Source organism: Argopecten irradians, chromosome 1, assembly GCF_041381155.1.
Source record: "Argopecten irradians isolate NY chromosome 1, Ai_NY, whole genome shotgun sequence".
NCBI classification, from domain to species: Eukaryota; Metazoa; Mollusca; class Bivalvia; order Pectinida; family Pectinidae; genus Argopecten; species Argopecten irradians.
The window spans coordinates 49,262,979-49,273,786 of NC_091134.1; positions in this window are offsets into that span (position 1 = coordinate 49,262,979).

Consider the following 10,808-nt stretch of genomic DNA (forward strand, 5'->3'; position numbering starts at 1 on the left):
TATATAATAGACGATATAACGGCAGAATACTGTATTAGTAATTCAAATTTGCAATGTGCTGTGGTTCAAACACGGCACTTATTTAACACGGTACTTCTCACTGATTAAGAGATAGCTAAGCCAAATTCTTTTGCTACTATATTCAATGTGAATTCACCAGCTCGGTATACCTCCGTATTCTTTCTGTATACGTACCTTATGATATTTGACCATCACATCATTCGGAAGGTCGAAAGGCACAACACGGCCAAATACAATAAAACACATTTTGTTTTGTTTTGCTGAATGTTCGAAATTTTCTATGATTTATCATGATTGTGACTTAATTTGAGAAGGACAAAAAGAGAGAACCCTGTAGAGTATGTCTTTTTATAATGAAATTATGTAAGAAAATGTTGGTGACACTCAACATCGTGTTCTAACCCGCCTTGGTACAGGCTTTTGGTTGGTTACAGTCATTCGGAGTTCACCGCCCACTTTGTTAAATCCTTTTCAATTCTAGATAAGCGATTGCCTGTTGATATTCTATAATATAGAACAGAAGGAAGTTCCACTACACTGTTTGTCTTTGGTTTTACAAAATGTTACTTGGATATCATCAAGTACCTGTTAATACAAAAAAGAACGTTTCATTATGTATTTGAATAAAAGCATTTAATAACTTATGTTATGATAATTCGAAAATTACAAAGAAAGACAAAGCAGTGTAGTTTAATGAGTGTTGAATAACGTAGAGAACGATTGGACGGAAATGTCGTTTAAAAACTTGTCAGCAATACATGAAGATGTTTTTCGATGTTTATAGGATGAAAGGATGAAGAACAATAATCTATGAAACATATTATGTTTGGGATGACGGAAGAACATATATTCGGATATAATGATATATATAGAAAATCATGTCATGCTCGGTACAAATATAAGGGAATCGATATAGATATCATACACATTTAAAGAAAATATTAAATATCGCATTTAGCAGCCCAATATTGACATGTTCTAATTCCTAGATATTATCATAATTAGTTTTTGCACTTGATAAATAACTTACCTCATTAAATTTCGGAAATGCTTTAGTCTTGAGTTTGGAAAACATTTCTTGTCCATTAACATAAATTTCAAAAGAGTCTGAAACACATAATTAACGTCCGTAATATAAATATGAATAGCAATTAATGACAAGTGCTGTGTGTAACAGGTGTCTGTCAGTTCTATCTCAATGAAGCATACTATGGAACATTACATCCGTTATTATATTGACAATAGACCAACTAGCCATGGTGTTTCTTGACAAGGTACACATGTAACATAACTGAATGTCTTTCATGCAGATGCAAACAATTAACAAAAGGTAAAAATAAATAAGGCACAGTATTTTTCAGCTTGCACTATGGATACTACTTAAAATAGACATAGCATTGTTGCAAACGCATAACAGGTTCTATAAAAAGAAATCTTATCAAAAGTGCATATTGCCTCTACGAAATGAATAAATACACATTTCAGCCAATGTTGTTAACTTAACCACAAACAGTGTAGCTCTAAATATCGACTAGCTTTGAGGAAGTCTACTCTCATTTCGTTAAAAAGAAATCTCGATTAAGCTCGATACAAAATATCACAATTCAATATGATGTAGAAAGATCAGGTTTGTCCCGAATTTCAGGTGGGCGTCGGTTGCAAATAATTGATATAAAGGAATCACACTCGTGATTACTGGACAGGTGAGACAAGTGATGATATCCCAGTGTGAATTCAATAGAATAAACAATGTCCCATTACCGTTCCATTGAGTATGTTCCCTGGATATCTATTCCTTAGATCATCTCCTCTCAACCAGGTTATGTTCAGGTATTACAGTGTAACTTTTGTTTGAATGTATTGACACTGTCATTGACATGATAGAAATAGCTCATCCATAAATACATTGTTGGATCAGGAATCTGATATAGAATACGTGTGTCTGTTTGCATGTGGTGGTGTTTTAGACTTCACATATGGAAATGACCTGTGCCTTTAAAGTCATATGTGCTGTATTTCCATACTCACGAATCAAGATAAGTTTTTGATATTATATTCTATTATATTCATCACAAAAAGTTACCAGCATTTTGAGAATTGCAGTACTTTCAATCTCCATTTTCCGCTTCATTCTACACTGTATATATATTCTAATTATTCAATTTTCATTTTTAGAGTATCCAATATACATGCTAAATGAGACTGGTCATACAATAGTCTTTTTAGCTAAGCAAACTCGCTCGTTTAAGATTAACAATGACAGTATTTTACCTTTTACGGAATAGGTCCCCGTGACATCACATTTGGGGAACTTTTCTAGAGCTGCTAGCTTAAACATGATGAACTGCTGCCCATGCTGTGGTCAGACATATCTGCGACAAAATAAACTATGATTAGAGCTAGAAAATGATAAACCGTTGTTTTTTAGAAGTATTTGTACTGCTTTGGAATATATATTCTTCAGCGTAAAAGTGACGCGGTTGTTTGCAATGTAATAGATTTGATAGATTGAGCAGATTATACTAAAACAAAAGAGAAACAGAAAAGCACATCAGATGTGAATGTAAAAGAAGTTTCATATAAATAAGTCAGGAATGAAACTAGGATATTCGCGAATAAAAGCGTGACACAAAAGTGTGACAGACCGTACTATGTCCTATTCGATTGTAATCAATACCCCCACACATTTGTTTTTAAACATATATCTTAAACTGTTCGAAATAAGGCGTCATATTTCAGACTTGTCAGTTATACATGTATATATTATTTATCAATCATCTGAAATGTTAATCATAGCTTCAGTAGCTGTTATGCTTTATCAACATGATAGACACGAAAACATATCGATATCGAATTACGAAAATACGGCGTGACGAAGTTTATCTAATTAATCTATATCATACCAATGGAATAGCTAGGTATTATACAAATCCGTTTATATTTATTTAAGTCCATCTCTCCTACCATTGTTTGTTCTGATCTCGGGATTATATCTGAGATATAACCAACATCAGTCGTGTGTGGTTAGCGCTACAGACAGATGGTATTAGGTGGGGTTAAAGTGTCAAGTGGTCTTCTATATTTATCACATCAAACACAATCAGCTGTTAGGTTGCTCTCCATATATTACAGGTGCAAGGTAAACAGAACCACTCAGGAATAGTAGATTTAAAGTAAAAATGATATGAATTACATGATTCAGATTAAGATTTTATTCCATTCTCAGACATACAAGTATGTATCAGTGGGTCACTATACATAATATAGGCATGCATGTATAAAGGGCACATAGCGTGACATAGCCCGAGATATTCTGGCCCTTACCAGGCAATATGACAGATAGATGTCTGGTTTAGGGACAGAGCGCACTGCGTGGAATAAGCCGACACTGCATTGAAATAAATAATGGTATTTGTTTCCAATGTCAGTAAAACATAGATTATAAATTACATTTACTTCAGGGGGTCCATCTTCTAGTTTCTATAGGTAAGTGCATGTTCGAGGTTCTAAATTTTATTAATTACAGTATAGTAAAATTTTAATGAGAGTTGCTATAATTAGTACCTCGATCGAATACCGGGAAAATGTTGAAGAACTAATTATCACGCTGAATTGATGTATTGGAAGTAGTCATTGAATGTATATACAAACGGTCATTATATACGATTATATATCAAAGCTAGAAACTATTTTTAAAAGACAATTGTGATAGTAATTTTGTTGGAGATGAGTTTGTGTTAAATGGAGCTTTTCGCTCCAGCATACATAATTTGCCGTAAATATGAAATACAATGAACGCACAATACACTTCTTGGTTAGCCATGATCAACTTGATCCAAGACAACTACGTTTGTACAACAATATATCACATTAATCTACTTTACCATAAATATCAAGGATTAAAGTATGATAGTTCAAAAGTATCTTGAGTTTGAAAAAAGACTTGAAAGTCCATAATTATAAAAACCACAATAGTTAACAGCCATTAATGAGAAGAATATTGCTTTGAAAACATGATAATATAATGGTTTTGTAAAGGTCCAATGCACCTACCAGTAGTCTATCTGTATAGCTAGATGTACGGGTTTGTTGTCCACGACAACTGCTGATGGTCTGGCCAAACGACTCTGACGTTCAGCCACAACTGATGGTCACTCACAGCTGTTTCCAAATCTTAAGTTAATGTCCGATTTATCACTTTCCATTTTTGGACTGTGATATGCTGAAAATGCTTCAAAAGTGTAAAAAGACCAACAAATTATTGTAAACTTCAAAAAAGGGAAAGAAATACCACACGAAACGTCAGTGATGCTGAAAGATAACATTTTAATATTGGATGGAGATAAAAAAATGAAACGAATAATCTTTTTCTCTTAGAAAACGATGTAATTTTCGCTCTGAAGCAAGCGATATCTACCCTCAACAACAGATATATCTGCAATATCCAAAGACAGAATAACGATATCTCAAAAGCAAGAGAGAGAATTTTGTGTAAAAACATTCATCGCATCCTTCTCTTTTTTTTAATATAAAAACAAGAGGCCCATGGGCCTTATCGGTCATCTGACTCATGGCACAAAACAACAAAGTCACAGCATAAAATAGTGGTTAACAATTAATAAAAGCAATACAAGGAACTCCTTTGTTGAATATGTAAGTTTCTGAAATAGGTAAAGGTCATTTGTTGAACAAACTTGGTAGCCCTTCATCCATTTATGGTTCTAACCCATTTAAAGATGAAGGAGGAGTCAGATTTTAAAGCCAAATTTCAGCAAAGCTGCCATTTTGGACACCCGCCGTTCTATCCCCATGGGTCTTACCTCGTCCTTCATAAAATATGATTGTCCTCACATAAAGTTTCCCCTTCTAAGCCCCACCCATCTGTCCCCAAGGGTCGGACCTAACTCGTTTATATTAAAATATAATTGGCATGGTACAGCATGGTACAAATTAAGATCAAAGGGGAACCAGTTAAAAGCAGAATAATACTCTGTATTCAAAATTCCAATTTGGTACAACAAAAATATTATTGTTGGAAATAAAACCGTTTTTTACATATCTTGGTTAAGAAAGGGAACCATCACCATACAAGACTTGTTAAAAAGTGTTTCTCAATATTCTTTCTTTACATATAATGAATTCTGTAATATTCATGGTGAAATAAGTAATTATTTTCAGTTTCATGGACTTATATCTAGCATTAAAAAGCATCTGAAAAATGTAAATGTACCTAATGAATAATTATTTTTACACAATTATTTCATTTAAGCCTTGAATTAATATTGAAAAATAACCGTGAAGTCCAAGATTTTTACAGAGTGCTAGTTAAAAATGATACGGCTATAATTGGCCAACATAAATGGGGAACCTCTTTTGACTATGCTCAAGAAATATGGAAACAAATATACAATATACCCTTCATGTCTACTAATAATACTAAACTTCAGTGGCTTCAGTTCAGACTTTCCCATCATATTCTAACACCAAATACATATCTTTGGTCTTTCAAATAATCCTCACTGTATGTTATGTGCATTAGAAAGAGAGACAATCACGCATCTTTTTTGGGAATGCTCTGAAGTTCAGAACTTTTTAGCCAATTTTGAAAACCTTGTGGACATTCTTTTTATTCCTTTTGCTATTATTAAAGAAACTATGCTTTTTGGAAAACTTGATCAAAATTGTATATACCATAGGATTGATCATGAAATTGTTCTTTATATTAAATACTATATTTACAAAACTAGATGCTGACATGGTTCATTAAATGTGTCAGCTTTCTTAAACTCAATTAAAGAATATTATTATGTTCAAAAGTATATAGCTTATGTTTAAGGAGAAAAGCAAATTAATAGATTCAATAAAGATTGATAAAAATGGTTAAAATTAGTTGAATATGCAAACCCCTGACAGTTTGTCAACTTTTTAAAATTGAAATGAAATAGTTATTTATACATATTTTGTTTTTCCATATGTCATGCTTGTACTTGGTATACATTTGTGTAGATCTGTGAACTGATATCCATTTTCTGTCTTTTTTTCCACTTTCCCTTTCTCTCTCTTTCCCCTTATGTTAATTGTTTATTTATTAGTTTATATACCATCCCTCTTCATACCCTTATCCCCCTTTACCTCCTTCCCCCTTTTCATATGTCTTTCTTTTTTTTCTTACCCCTGCCCCCTTTTCATAAATATTAATAAAAGACACTGTTATTTCTAGTGTATGAGAGGAAAATGCCAGAATGGAAGGAAATTGGAGTAATGTACATGTACATGTGGCAAATGTAGTCTTTGTTAAAACATTGTTTGGAATATTATATATATATATATATATATATATATATATATATAATCATATATGATTGTCCTTCCCAGTCATATTTCACATAAAATATGGATGAATTAATCCACTCAAGGGTTAAAGAGACAATTCACTCAGGCAAATTCTTTTACATAACCAATAAGCAAACTATAGCATAAATGTATTGTTCTACATTTCTTATGAAACACATAACGTAAAACATTGACAAATTCCACAACATTGTTAAGTATTTTAATTAATATCGTTGAAATATCAAATCGTTGATCAATAGGATTAAGCAGGTAGGTACAATATTAACTCTGTACCCATACCCGAGCCAAAGTCACGCACGTTAAACAAATGAACTACATAACCACTGAGAAGGTGATAAAATGATTTTTAGGCAAGGCAATTCACCTAATAAGGTAAACACACTACTGTCAGAGCGATTTGAGCAGTTCTAGCCAAAAGTTGCATTACTTTACGAGCAAGGGACAGGGTTCGGCATACAAGAAGTTCGACCACAGTGTGTAATGGCGGACAGCGAGCAAGTTTGAATATTTCACACACGTGTCACCACCATAGGCGTTTCAGGCATATCACAGTAACACTGACTGATGTAATTTCCATTATAAGTTGTTTTATCTGATATATATACAAATTTTAATGTTCTCTTAGACTGAATTGTCCCTTTAAGAAGGAGTAAGTTTTTAAAGACAAATTTCATCAAAATCCCCCGTTCTGAGCCCTGCCCCGCTGTCCCCAGAGGTCGGACATAACTTGTTTATATAGAATATGACAATCCTTTCCCTACGATGTTTTACAAAAAATATGGATGTAATCCACTCAAGGGTTAAGAAGGAGTAGGTTTTTGTATAAATAGTCTTAAGCACGACACACGGCGGACGGCGACGGACGAAACACTATGACAATAGGTCATCCTGAGACACACACTTTAAACACAAAACAATCCAGAGACTGTGGCATGGAGTTTGTTAAAATAAAGATTGGGGGAATTAGAACCAGAAGATTCTTTAGAATGAGCGTGTTTTGAGGCAGAGCGACATTTCGTTATCTACAGAACTACATATGTAGTATGCTCAAATAGAGTGCATGGAATTTTTAGCTGATTGCTGAAAATATAAACTTTTAAATGAATCTGGAAAACAGCCCAATGTTTAATTATTATCAATAAAAATTGAACTCTTAACTTTTTGATAATACAATTATTGACACTTAAGCTATAGTCGCAAATATAATTAAGCCCTATTAGTAATCGATAAGACATCAAAGACACCTTTACGATACATAACGAATCTGATACAATCAAAATATTTCAAATTATTGCGTCTACAGGAAATTTATTTGTCTACTTCATTGATTACTCAGCACATTTGATAAACATGATGAAGTTAACCATAACAGTTATAGCCAAAACTCTAACAAAAAGAACATGTTAAGCCTGACGATAACTAGCTCTGATATATGCATATTGGTGCCACTTAAAATATACGCGAACAACAATGTTCACTCACCTTGTTTCCTCAGGTAGGATGGCCAGGAAACTGATTTTATTTTCCAATTATTGTAGAATTTCATGCACGATCTCCGCGATTATATGGTAAATATTTACTGATTCGCGAGAAGTAACCGAGTATCGGATTTATGGGCAGATGTCAATACGGGACTATCAAATGCTTAGATCGTTATCCACAATCCGGAATGGTTTGGTATAATGATATCAGTCCGTCACCTAGCAATACCTGTCACAGCCAGAGAAAATGATGCTGGTAAATATTCAGTACTACCGCATACAGGAACCGAAAGCCCACAATATCGATTTCCATGATATCCTCTATAAGTATTTACACATGTCGTACGCGTTCCCGATAGGACTACTGCCGATTACAATCGAAAAAAAGTCACAGCAATATCAATTTATCGCCAAACAACATCCAGAAATACCTATCAACTATTAAAGAGGATTATTCATTATACAATATATAATCGCATTATAATGAAGTTCAAATAGCTATTATTTGGCAGAATACCGGAAATGGAGTTGAAATGTGAGTACTGTAGGTATCATATAACTGTCACATCACTAACAGGTTACCAAAACGTATAATCTGGTGATGCTGACGAATACTAGTCACCGATACTCAACTTTTTCCATTCATTATTCTTTGCTTGACATATACTATTCATACTGTAATAAAATTATATTGATTACTTTATTCTGTGGGTCTGGAGTTTTAAATCATGGGTGCTTTGAATGGAAACATTTGAGTTTCTAACTTCAATAGACACTCTTCGTAAGACACCGCTATACTAATTTTCGTCCGGAAACGGACAAACAAAATACGGAAATAAAATTGCTTGAAAATATTTTCATTTTATTTTTTTATTAAAATCTTTACTTATAATTTGAAAGATGCCATTACGGAAAACAGTCCATTTAATACAGTATCACACAGAGCAGATATTTGTCCCTGTGTAACATACTGGTTTGTTATATCTTAAATAATAAATACATAAAATCATTAAGATACGTAATTATTGTGTTATCTTGTATGGTCTAATAATGTAATAAATATAGAAAATTAACAAGGGTAAATGAATAACATAAAACGTTGGAAAGTTCCACAGATTCGCCTATTCTTAACGTTTTCATGCCAAAATTTAAGGGCATTAGAAAGCAAATCGGTGATATTTTGAAAAATAATGTTGTGAGGTGTACTTTTTATTGTTATTTCTTCTTGCAGGTAAGTCAATCTTCATGGAAATCATAAAAAAAAATCGATTTTTCCAGAGATCATTTTTTTCGGAAAAAAAAAGCAAACATGACTATTTTGATGCAATTTTTCACTAAAATTGTGTTCGGATTTAATTTTTAAATAATGATATTTCGTTTTATTGAGGAAAACCCAGCTTACTTGATATATTTATGCCTCGGGTGACAGTGATATCCTCGGGGTGACACTATATAAATACTACCTGCATTAGAGGGTGACAGTGCCTAGTGTCACCCCGAGGCGAAGCCGAGGGTGACAGTGATATTCCTCGGGGTGACACTAGGCACTGTCACCCTCTAATGCAGGTAGTATTCATTTTATTATACCAAAAGTCTAGAAACAAAACTAGTTTTCAAGTATTTGCAATCTATTGAAACATTTTAACTGATTTTAGCAGAAGTCGAACAGTTGACGTCGGCAGAAGAATAGCATATCAGCTTCAACTCAGTAGCGTTAACTATCATTGCATTATAATAGAATACTCACAAAAAGCATTTAGTGAAAATTTTTGTTGTCTTGTCTCCTGCGTCTGTTAAAATCTTAACGTTTTTGTCAATCTCAACGAATTTTGGGGATGTTACATGGAGGAAATATCATTTATTTAAAAATCCTTAAAATCCGGAATTTTATGTCTTTAGTACATATCTTTAAGCAACCATGGAAGAAAAATTAACCCGGTGACATATGATTTATATGGGTTTTTTTTGTGATCGGGATATACCTAAAATCAAAATATCAAAAAATAAACGAAATCCTTGAGAGGAAACTAGAAGGGACGGTCTACCTTAAGCTCAGTTTTTATTTACTCAAGTTATCGTGTTCACAAAGTTCAATAGTTATTTTTGCAAAGGCAATAACTCCATAATTTCCAATCGTATCATTTCTATATTCGAACTTATCCAAGATCTACCCAAATCAGTAAATACAAAGTGTCATTAAGCTCGCATTATGTTTACTCAAATTAACGTGTTCACAATGTCCAATAATAATCATTAGTGCAAAGGGACATAACTCCGTAAATAATCGTCGAATCATGCTGATTTTCGAAGTACTTCGAGATCGTTCCAATGTTAGTATACTCATAAAGTTTCATTAAAACTAAAGTTAATCAAGTTATCTCATTCACAAGGAAATGTTAACGGACGATGGACGACGACGGACAAAAGACTATCGCAATGGGTAACCATGACCTATGGTCAGGTGACCAAAAATCAAGAGGTCCATGGGCCTTAACGGTCACCTGATATTTGATACAAATTAGTAACGTAATTTACTAGCCATCTGATGTCTTTTGTTCACAAATAGAAACATACATGTACATGTACATCTAATAGGTCTACATACAAAGTTTCATTAAGCTTGGTGCATATTTACATACATTACCGTGTTCACAAGGATCGATAACTATTATTGCAAAGGGCAATAACTCCGTTAATAAGTTAGAGTCAATTTAAGCTATATTCAATGTTGTTCGAGATCTTCCCAATGTTAGTCTATATGAAAAGTTTCATTAAGCTCGGTGCATATTTACTCAAGTTATCATGTTCACAAGACTCAATAATTATAATTGCAAAGGGTAATTACTTCGTAAGTTATGATCTAATCAGGTCGATTTTCGAACTTGTCAGAGGTCTTTCCAATTTTAGTCTAAATGCAAAGTTTCATGAAGCTGTGTGCATATTTATTCAAGT